This window comes from Xenopus laevis, chromosome 8L (assembly GCF_017654675.1).
Source record: "Xenopus laevis strain J_2021 chromosome 8L, Xenopus_laevis_v10.1, whole genome shotgun sequence".
NCBI lineage: Eukaryota > Metazoa > Chordata > Amphibia > Anura > Pipidae > Xenopus > Xenopus laevis.
Genome location: NC_054385.1, coordinates 119,375,334 through 119,387,504, shown reverse-complemented (window position 1 = coordinate 119,387,504; position 12,171 = coordinate 119,375,334).

Genomic DNA, 12,171 nt, shown 5'->3' with positions numbered 1-12,171 from the left:
GCCATATAAATGCTGAAAATAGTAATTTTTTTGGTCGCAGCCACTGAAGCACAGTTGCCAGAAAAATTATGCCATATAAATGCTGAAAATATAAATTTTTTGGTTGCAGCCACTGAAGCACAGAGGCCAGAAAATTATGCCATATAAAAGCAGAAAATATGCATTTTTTTTGGTCGCAGCCACTGAAGCACAGTTGACAGAAAAATTATGCCATATAAATGCTGAAAATATAAATTTTTTTGGTTGCAGCCACTGAAGCACAGAGGCCAGAAAAATTATGCCATATAAATGCAGAAAATATGCATTTTTTTGGTCGCAGCCACTGAAGCACAGTTGCCAGAAAAAATATGCCATATAAATGCTGAAAATAGTAATTTTTTTGGTTGCAGCCACTGAAGCACAGAGGCCAGAAAAATTATGCCATATAAATGCAGAAAATATGCATTTGTTTGGTCGCAGCCACTGAAGCACAGTTGACAGAAAAATTATGCCATATAAATGCTGAAAATATAAATTTTTTTGGTTGCAGCCACTGAAGCACAGAGGCCAGAAAAATTATGTCATATAAATGCAGAAAATAGGCATTTTTTTGGTCGCAGCCACTGAAGCACAGAGGCCAGAAAAAATTAAACCAGTAGGGTTTGCACCCTAGTTTGTAACGGTGGCGGAGGGAGGAGGAGGACGCTAAAGGACAGCTGTGTGTGGAGTCATGAGGCTTGAAGAGAAGGACAGCTGCATAGAAGTCAGAACAAGTCTTCCGGCGTGCAGTAACCCTCCGAGATCCACCCCTCATTCATTTTAATAAAGGTCAGGTAATCGACACTTTTGTGACCTAGGCGAGTTCTCTTCTCAGTTACAATCCCTCCTGCTGCACTGAAGGTCCTTTCTGAGAGCACACTTGAGGCTGGGCAAGACAAGAGGTTCATGGCAAATTGTGACAGCTCTGGCCACAGATCAAGCCTGCGCACCCAGTAGTCCAGGGGTTCATCGCTCCTCAGACTGTCGATATCTGCAGTTAATGCCAGGTAGTCCGCTACCTGCCGGTCGAGGCGTTCTTTGAGGGTGGATCCAGAAGGGTTGTGGCGCTGCCTTGGACAGAAAACATTTGCATGTCTGACGTTACAGACTGGCCAAAGGGCTTTGTCCTTGCAGGTGTGCTCGTGGCAGGATTACTGGCACCTCTGCCCCTGGAATGTTGATGAGTTCCTGAAGTGACATCACCCTTAAAAGCATTGTACAACATGTTTTGCAGGCTGGTTTGTAAATGCCGCATCTTTTCGGACTTGTGGTATGTTGGTAACATTTCTGACACTTTATGCTTGTACCGAGGGTCTAGTAGCGTTGCGACCCAGTACAGGTCCTTCTCCTTAAGCCTCTTGATACGGGGGTCCTTCAACAGGCATGACAGCATGAAAGACCCCATTCTCACAAGGTTGGATGCAGAGCTATCCATCTCCGCTTCCTCATTATCAAGGACTGCATCATCCACGGTCTCCTCCCCCCAGCCACGTACAAGACCAGGGGTCCCCAAAAGGTCACCACTAGCCCCCTGGGAAGCCTGCTCCTGTTGGTCCTCCTCCTCCTCCTCCACAAAGCCACCTTCCTCCTCTGACTCCACTTCTGGCACCTCTCCCTGCGTTGCAGCAGGTGCCTGGGTTCGTTCTGGTGATTCCGACCAGAAATTGTGCGCTTCCAGCTCCTCGTCACGCTGGTCTACAGCCTCATCTGTCACTCGTCGCACGGCACGCTCCAGGAAGAAAGCGAAGGGTATTAGGTCGCTGATGGTGCCTTCGGTGGCGACTGACCATATTTGTCACCTCTTCAAAAGGTCGCATGAGCCTGCAGGCATCGCGCATAAGCACCCAGTAACGGGGGAAAAAAATCCCCAGCTGTGCAGATCCAGTCCTACCACCCAGTTCAAAAAGGTACTCGTTGACGGCCCTTTGTTGTTGCAGCAGACGTTCCAACATAAGGAGCGTTGAATTCCAGCGAGTCTGGCTGTCAGAAATCAAACGCCTGACTGGCATGTTTGTAGCGCTGCTGAATGTCAGCAAGGCGTGCCATGGCTGTGTAGGAACGTCTGAAATGGGCCGACACCTTTCTGGACTGGGTGAGAACGTCCTGGAATCCTGGGTACTTGGAGACAAAACGTTGGACTATTAAATTTAACACATGTGCCATGCAGGGCACATGTGTTAAATTGCCTAGTCTCAACGCTGCCAACAGATTGCTTCCATTGTCACACACCACTTTTCCGATCTGCAGTTGGTGTGGGGTCAGCCACCGATCGGCCTGTGACTGCAGAGATGACAGGAGTACAGATCCGGTATGGTTTTTGCTTTCCAGGCACGTCATCCCCAAGACAGCGTGACAACGGCGTACCTGGCACGTCGAATAGCCTAGGGGGAGCTGGGGGTGCACAGGTGTGGAGGAGGAGAAGGAGGACCCAGCAGCAGAGTAAGAAGAAGAAGAAGACGAGGTAGAGAGCGATGGAGGAGTAGAGGTGGTGGCAGAACCGCGTGCAATCCGTGGCGGTGACACCAACTCCACTGTTGTTGTTGAGCTACCCATTCCCTGCTTCCCAGCCATTACCAAGTTCACCCAGTGGGCAGTGTAGGTGACATACCTGCCCTGACCATGCTTGGAGGACCATGCGTCAGTAGTCATATGGACCTTTGGCCCAACACTAAGTGACAGAGATGCGGTAACTTGGCTCTGCACATGTTGGTACAGGTGTGGTATTCCCTTTTTAGAAAAAAAATTGCGGCTGGGTACCTTCCACTGCGGTGTCCCAATTGCTACAAATTTGCGGAAGGCCTCAGAGTCCACCAGCTGGTATGGTAAAAGCTGGCGGGCTAAGAGTGCAGACAAGCCAGCTGTCAGACGCCGGGCAAGGAGGGTGACAGTCAGACATTGGCTTCTTACGCTCAAACATGGCCTTCACAGAAACTTGGCTGGTGGCAGATGACTGGGAATGGGAACAGGTGGTCAAGGTGGAAGGCGGAGTGGAGGGTGGTTCAGACGGGTCAAGGAGAGCAGAGGTAGAGCAGTAAGATGCTGGACCAGAAGGAGTGTGGCTTTTAGTTTGCCTGTTGCCTTTGAGGTGTTGCTCCCAAAGTGCTTTGTGCTTGCCGCTCATGTGCCTTCGCATAGAAGTTGTACCTATGTGGCTGTTGGGCTTACCAAGGCTCAGTTTCTGACTGCACTCATTGCAAATTACAATGCTTTTGTCAGAGGCACACACATTAAAAAAATCCCACACTGCTGACTTTTTGGAAGTGTGCGATCTGGCGGTAACAGTAGAAGTGGCGGAGTTGGCGGTATTGGCGGCAATGGCGGGTGCGTTGGCCGGCTGAACACAGGTGCCGATACATGTTGTTGCCCTACTGATCCCTGCGGGCTGTCCTCCCTGCTTCTTCTAAGTCTTATTCTCCTACTGCCTCTCTGACTCTCCGTCTCCCATCTGAACTACCCTCCTCTTGCTCTCTTCTACTAGGCACCCACAAAACATCAATCTCCTCATCATCATTCTCCTCAGATGCATCAATTTCTTCTGACACATCACAGAAGGAAGCAGCAGCGGGGACCTCCTCCTCATCACTCATTATGTCCATCTCTATCGTGTTCTCTGCCAGAATTAAATCTGGTGTAAGGTCCTCATCTCCTTCATCTTCTTCTGGCAATAATGGTTGCGCATTACTCAGTTCAAGAAACTCATTGGAAAATAACTCCTCTGACCCCAGTGAAGAAGGGGCACCGGTGGTGGAGGAAGTGTTACGTGGGGTGGCCATAGCAGTGGAGGATGAGGAGGATGTTGTGGTAAAGTTAGAAAACGGTAGAGGATGGGGTGTGCTGTTGTAAGCCAGTCAACTACCTCTTCAGCATTTTGGGAGTTCAGGGTCATTGGCTTTTTTAAAACTGGGCAATTTGCTAGGGCCACAGGATTGCATAGCAGCACGGCCCTAGCACGGCCTCTGCGTGGCGGCCTGCCTTTGCCTGGCATTATTTTTAAAAAAACAACAACAACAACAAAAACTCAGTTGGTTTTTCTGGAAACGATAATACACACAGCTAGATGGCGGGTTGAAGAAACAGTGTGCAAATAATGCCTACAAGGTCAACGTATACACTACTACAGCGGTGGATACGGATTACGTAAAATATATGAATGCTGCTTGAAAAAAAGTAACTCAAGTGGTTTTTCTAGAGACGATAATATTATCAATATTTAGACAAAATGTGAACAAGGTCACACAGCTCGATGGCGGGTTGAAGAAAACAGTGTGTGCAAATAATGCCTACAAGTCAACGTATACACTACTACAGCGGTGGATACGGATTACGTAAAATATATGAATGCTGCTTGAAAAAAAGTAACTCAAGTGGTTTTTCTAGAGACGATAATATTATCAATATTTAGACAAAATGTGAACAAGCTCACACAGCTTGATGGCGGGTTGAAGAAAACAGTGTGCAAATAATGCCTACAAGGCCAACGTATACACTACTACAGCGGTGGATACGGATTACGTAAAATATATGAATGCTGCTTGAAAAAAGTGACTCCGGTGTTTTTTTCTGGAGACGGTAATATTATGGATATTTAGACAGAATGGGAACAAGGTCACACAGCTCGATGGCGGGTTGAAGAAACAGTGTGCAAATAATGCCTACAAGGCCAACGTATACACTACTACAGCGGTGGATACGGATTACGTAAAATATATGAATGCTGCTTGAAAAAAGTGACTCCGGTGTTTTTTCTGGAGACGGTAATATTATGGATATTTAGACAGAATGGGAACAAGGTCACACAGCTCGATGGCGGGTTGAAGAAAACAGTGTGCAAATAATGCCTACAAAGGTCAACGTATACACTACTACAGCGGTGGATACGGATTACGTAAAATATATGAATGCTGCTTGAAAAAAAGTAACTCAAGTGGTTTTTCTAGAGACGATAATATTATCAATATTTAGACAAAATGTGAACAAGGTCACACAGCTCGATGGCGGGTTGAAGAAAACAGTGTGCAAATAATGCCTACAAGGTCAACGTATACACTACTACAGCGGTGGATACGGATTACGTAAAATATATGAATGCTGCTTGAAAAAAAGTAACTCAAGTGGTTTTTCTAGAGACGATAATATTATCAATATTTAGATAAAATGTGAACAAGCTCACACAGCTCGATGGCGGGTTGAAGAAAACAGTGTGCAAATAATGCCTACAAGGCCAACGTATACACTACTACAGCGGTGGATACGGATTACGTAAAATATATGAATGCTGCTTGAAAAAAGTGACTCCGGTGTTTTTTCTGGAGACGGTAATATTATGGATATTTAGACAGAATGGGAACAAGGTCACACAGCTCGATGGCGGGTTGAAGAAAACAGTGTGCAAATAATGCCTACAAGGCCAACGTATACACTACTACAGCGGTGGATACGGATTACGTAAAATATATTATGGCTGCTTGAAAAAAGTGACTCCGGTGTTTTTTCTGGAGACGGTAATATTATGGATATTTAGACAGAATGGGAACAAGGTCACACAGCTCGATGGCGGGTTGAAGAAAACAGTGTGCAAATAATGCCTACAAGGCCAACGTATACACTACTACAGCGGTGGATACGGATTACGTAAAATATATGAATGCTGCTTGAAAAAAGTGACTCCGGTGTTTTTTCTGGAGACGGTAATATTATGGATATTTAGACAGAATGGGAACAAGGTCACACAGCTCGATGGCGGGTTGAAGAAAACAGTGTGCAAATAATGCCTACAAGGTCAACGTATACACTACTACAGCGGTGGATACGGATTACGTAAAATATATGAATGCTGCTTGAAAAAAAGTAACTCAAGTGGTTTTCTAGAGACGATAATATTATCAATATTTAGACAAAATGTGAACAAGCTCACACAGCTCGATGGCGGGTTGAAGAAAACAGTGTGCAAATAATGCCTACAAGGCCAACGTATACACTACTACAGCGGTGGATACGGATTACGTAAAATATATGAATGCTGCTTGAAAAAAGTGACTCCGGTGTTTTTTCTGGAGACGGTAATATTATGGATATTTAGACAGAATGGGAACAAGGTCACACAGCTCGATGGCGGGTTGAAGAAAACAGTGTGCAAATAATGCCTACAAGGCCAACGTATACACTACTACAGCGGTGGATACGGATTACGTAAAATATATGAATGCTGCTTGAAAAAAGTGACTCCGGTGTTTTTTCTGGAGACGGTAATATTATGGATATTTAGACAGAATGGGAACAAGGTCACACAGCTCGATGGCGGGTTGAAGAAAACAGTGTGCAAATAATGCCTACAAGGCCAACGTATACACTACTACAGCGGTGGATACGGATTACGTAAAATATATTATGGCTGCTTGAAAAAAGTGACTCCGGTGTTTTTTCTGGAGACGGTAATATTATGGATATTTAGACAGAATGGGAACAAGGTCACACAGCTCGATGGCGGGTTGAAGAAAACAGTGTGCAAATAATGCCTACAAGGCCAACGTATACACTACTACAGCGGTGGATACGGATTACGTAAAATATATGAATGCTGCTTGAAAAAAGTGACTCCGGTGTTTTTTCTGGAGACGGTAATATTATGGATATTTAGACAGAATGGGAACAAGGTCACACAGCTCGATGGCGGGTTGAAGAAAACAGTGTGCAAATATTGCCTACAAGGTCAACGTATACACTACTACAGCGGTGGATACGGATTACGTAAAATATATGAATGCTGCTTGAAAAAAAGTAACTCAAGTGGTTTTTCTAGAGACGATAATATTATCAATATTTAGACAAAATGTGAACAAGCTCACACAGCTCGATGGCGGGTTGAAGAAAACAGTGTGCAAATAATGCCTACAGGGCAAATAATGCCTAAAAGGTCAACTTATACACTACTACAGCGGTAGTAAAATAAAAAAAAGTAAAATAAAAAAAAATGAATATTAAAAAAAAAAATTAAAGTTGGTGCTGCTGAACTACTAGGAGCAGCAGATTAGCACACCAGTCCCACTCCCAACACTGCTAGACTAATAGCACTGGGCTCTTATAGTAGTAGTAGTAGTAGTAGTAGTAAAACAACAAAAAAATAAATAAAAGCAGTCCTTACAAGGACTACTGTTATTGCAGCAGTCAGCAGATGAGATCAGAAGCAGGACAGCTGCCCACTGCAGCTACATACAGAGCACTGCAGTAGAAGGTAGATTACTAGCCAGCAAAGCTACCTAAGCTAAAATGTCCCTCAAACCCCTGCAGACTTCTGTCCCTCCAATAACAGAGCAGTATCAAAACGATTACTAGCCAGCAAACTTTCAACTGTCCCTGAAATCACTAACAGGCAGCAGCTCTCTCCCTACACTATCTCTTCAGCACACACAGGCAGAGTGAAAAAACGCTGCAGGGCTTCGGTTTTTATAGGGAAGGGGAGTGGTCCAGGGGAGAGCTTCCTGATTGGCTGGCCATGTACCTGCTGGTCTGGGTGTAGAGGGCAAAAAAAAGCGCCAACAATGGCGAACCCAAAATGGCGAACGTCGCGCGACGTTCGCGAACTTCCGGCGAGCGCGAACACCCGATGTTCGCGCGAACAAGTTCGCCGGCGAACAGTTCGCGACATCTCTAGTTCAGATATATGAAAAGGTTTAATGTGCAACATTAATAAAGGAACAGACAAACAGTACGGTTTAGAAAGGATCCCATGCATATTTCATGTCATGTCATGGCCTCAAGTATCTTTCCTGTCCTTCATAAACACTAAACAACTCCTGAGCTGCTGCCAAGGTTGAAGGGTATACCGAACAACTTCTTCCTGGAATGAATATTTCACAAGGTAGATTTTCAAGCCATGAGTAGTTGCACTGTGCACAAAGCTACTTTCAGAAACCAAGCTTCTGCCTGCGATGAACCTCTACAATATATTTCCCATGAGTGCAACTATATAAAGGGAAACATCAATAGGAACAAGTCAAATGAGGGGCTACAGGGATTTCACTGCAGCCTGACACCGTACATTTGCCATAACCACTGCCTTGGACTGGACTTTTCCAATAAATGTACCTATTTATAAAAGTGTTAGTAAGGAGGAATCCACATAATGGGGTGGCAGAGGTTTCAGCACTACCCAGCACTATACATTTCTAATATTTCCCTAGGTGTACCTCAGTAATGGTGAATGGGGACTACAGAGTTTTCAGCACATCCATGTACGTTACAGTTCCCATAATCTGTACCCATGTAAAGGGGAATGTGCACTGCGCTAAGTGCACCTGTAATAATTCAGCTCTCTCTGCAGCCCCATATTATGGTTCATCTTGCACACAATAATCACAAAAGAAGCCATTTCCAACTATGGCTCAAAACAAACCTCATTCAGTCTAACATCTCCACATTACTAGTAATAATCTGGGTCCATGTATTTATGTAGTGTTACTGCACCATCTGGTGGAGACTCTTTGTTACAGGAGAAAAATTTTAAAAGACACGCTCTGGACCTTCTGAAAATGTGATATTTACTACGGGGGAAAGGAGGCTACATCTATATCTGTATGATTGATAAACCTGATAATTAAGAGCATGTGCAGCATCAGGGAGGCTAAATATGGCCATAGATGTAAAGATCTTTAAAAGATCTTTTCTTTATCGTGAGACCACAATTATCTCGAAACGTTTGTTTAAATGTGTAATGTGTCCATCAACTAAAAAGACCATTTCAGGCGATATTGCCAGGAAAACTGAGGGTAGCTGCCTGCTTGGCCCTGCAAAGATTGCATTGGGACGGATAAAGATTTTTTAACCTGGCTGATCAATTTTCTGACAGATGTCGGACGAAAAATCGTAAAATGTATGATCGTTCGAATCCCACTAATTTCACGATAATTTGATGGATTGGTCGGATTACGCTAAAATCGGTCATTCGGCAAACAAAAATCTTTGCGTCTATGGGGACCTTTAAGGCTGAGGTGGAGGAGTTATTGAGATAGTAACCCCCCATAATGTCAGTTGTGACATCCCAGCAAGGCTCAGTTTCATATGTTACACTTATCATGGGTCAGCCTATCAACTGAGTAGGGTCCCCAACAACCAATTTGTGAACACACTATAAATACCCCTAAAAGGTAACTGCTGCTGGCAAATTGCCTTTTTTGTAACTGTTGTTGCTGCTAAGATGAAACAGATAGGTATACATACATAGGTAGTGATAAAGGTGTGCCATACACACAGTGTCGGACTGGCCCACTGGGATACCAGGAAAACTCCCGGTGGGCCCAGGTGTCAGTGGGCCTCATGCTGCTAAACTTTTGGCCTATTTCATGGCCATATCATATTTCTTATGAGGCTAAATAGATGGAATATAGATTACAGTATGTAAAGAATAGAGACTAGGAGAATAGAGGTTGAGTGAGGAGAAGAATAATAATAGTAATAAGAGTGGGCCCCAGGTCTAAGGTTTTTGGGTGGGCCCCTGCTGTCCCAGTCTGACACTGCATACACAGTGGCATTTCAAGGCAATTTGCAAATGGCATTTATTTTATGCATTTTATTTTACCTTACTTGCAGTGAACACTTCTTTGAGAATTTGGAGTCAGAATTATGTCTAAAGACTTGATGGCAACTTTAGGTTTAATGGCAGATACAACAATGATCTGACCAAATGCTGGGAGTTTGAGCCCCACAAGTATAGGTGGCCATAGACTTGCAGATTTACCTTCATATCGGATGAACGATTGTTCGGTGTCATCTCCCGACCTGCCACTAACCATTCAGATCAAATAAAGTAGTAAAAGAACAGATCAGCCGATGTTCTGCCCCTGACAGCAATCGTATGAAAGTTATGTCCGACAAAAGCTGGTGACAGTCTCCCACTATCGTCAGATCGGCAAAACATGCAGAGATATTATCGGCAGCCAACAAAAATTTTCTAACCTGTCGACATCAATCGACATCTCATGAAAAATGTCGGGACTCTCCACACACGGCCACGAAAATTCTCATGGCATTTATTTCTTCTGCATATTTCCTTCTAAACTAAATTACCTAACTGCAAAGATTCCATAAAACTGACGCAAATATTATCCAGCCTTCCACATGTTCTTGGTTACAAAAACATAATCCCCTAAATATGAATGTCAGGGCTCTTCTGAATAGTTTGACATCTAATATGCGCTAAAATTGTGTGGGGACCACAAAATATGGCTTGTGCTCAAACACAATTTTAAAGGACAAAGAAAAGCAATTTTACTGGAGGTTGCCAAAAATGTTAGGTTTCCCCTAATTAAAGTTTTTTTCCCCAGGGTGGTGCTTCTTTTTGTTAAAAAAAGCTGCACTAATCCAGGACAAAAACTGGGGATTACCACCAATTTATTTATACCCTCATCCCTGGCTTGGGCCCCCATGGCCCCTATTTAAAATATAAGGATTTTATAAGTCAAAGAGGAGTTCCATGATCACATACATCACCACAACTCCGAGGTGACTTCAAAAATCGTCATATTTTACAACAAGGGTGTCGGGCTATAAAATAAATGTAATGTTTAAAGTAGTCTCGTCACATGTATAGGCCCAGAATGAAATAATTATATTTACACTTTACCACTAGAACGCTACAGACTTTAAATTCTAAAACAAAGGACCCTGGGCTAGGCGTCTTCATATCCAACACAATACAGCAAAGACACTGTATTTCTGGGTATTCTTTACTCCACCCAGATCATATTAAGAAACCATTCTCCTACTATTTGATTTGGGAAGGGTCTTCTGTTTGTTCTAATAGGTCCCCTACAGGTATAGGTGGTGTAAGCCTAATAAGGTGGTGGTGCTGATTGGTTGAAGGTTGTTGTACAAAAGAGATTGTACAGGACTGTTTTGTAAAAACCCATTCAGGAGGGAAAAGAAGAATCTCGCCTAGGTCTTTGGAAGTGCCTGGAAAAATTATTTTTACAAAGAAGGTGACCATCGCATTGCCGCCCACGGGATTCTACCTTCATCACTAAGCACTGGTTATAACCGATGACTGCTCTAAGCAACGTTTATAAGGATATCATTTGCAGGATATTCATGGCTCTTGTGTATTATATATGTGTGTGTTCACGGTAAGAAGATTATAGGGGTTATCAAGTGCAGAGCAGAGAATGTAAAAACAAAGTGCCTTGTCCTGGAACCTGTGCAGCAAAAGAAGCACAGACCTGGGTACCTCCAATGAAAGTAACACTGCCTGTGTCCCTTAAAGGAGAAGGAAAGGCTAAAATGAAGTAAGCTTTATCAGGAAGGTCGATATAAATACACCAGTAAACCCTCAAAGTAATGCTGCTCTGAGTCCTCTGTCAAAAGAAACACAGCATTTCTTTCCTTTTATTGTGTACACATGGGCTTCTGTATCAGACTTACTGTTTTCAGCTTAAACCTCCAGGGCTAGGGCTTGAGCATGCTCAGTTTGCTCCTCTCCCCCTTCCTCCTCCCATCCCTGCTGTAATCTGAGCTCAGAGCTGTAAGTGAGCAGGGAGAGACTCAGGCAGGAAGTGATGTCACACAAAGCTTGTATGGCAGCTTCTATCCTAAACAAACAGAGAGAGTGTCTAGAGCTGTTTACTCAGGTATGGTAAATCATTCTGCAGAATAAATATAGTGTTATAGCTTGCACTATTGTGGCTAATCTATTGGCAATAAACTGTCTTGGAGCTTTCCTTCTCCTTTAAGCTGGCCATAGATGCAAAGATCTGATCGCACGAATCAAGGATTCGTACGATTTTTGGTCTGGCGGAGATTGGCCGTTTGGTCGATCAGGCAGGTTAAAAGATTTCTGTTGGCTGCTGATAATTTCTCTGCATGTATTGCTGATCGTACGATTTTCAGTGGGAGACTGTCACTAGCTTTTGTCGGACATAACTTTGGTACGATTGCTGTCAGGGGCAGAACATCGGCTGATCTGTTCTTTTACTACTTTATTTGATCTGAATGGTTAGTGGCAGGTCAGGAGATGGGGAAGTCCGATGGTTTGATGATTCGTACAATTGGATCTATGGCCAGCTTAAGTGATCTTGCACTTGTATCTAGGGTCTTTGTAAGTGACCCCCTATATTTCAAGATGCATTGAGAATGAAGTGGCCTAAATTCCAAGTTCTTGCTCCA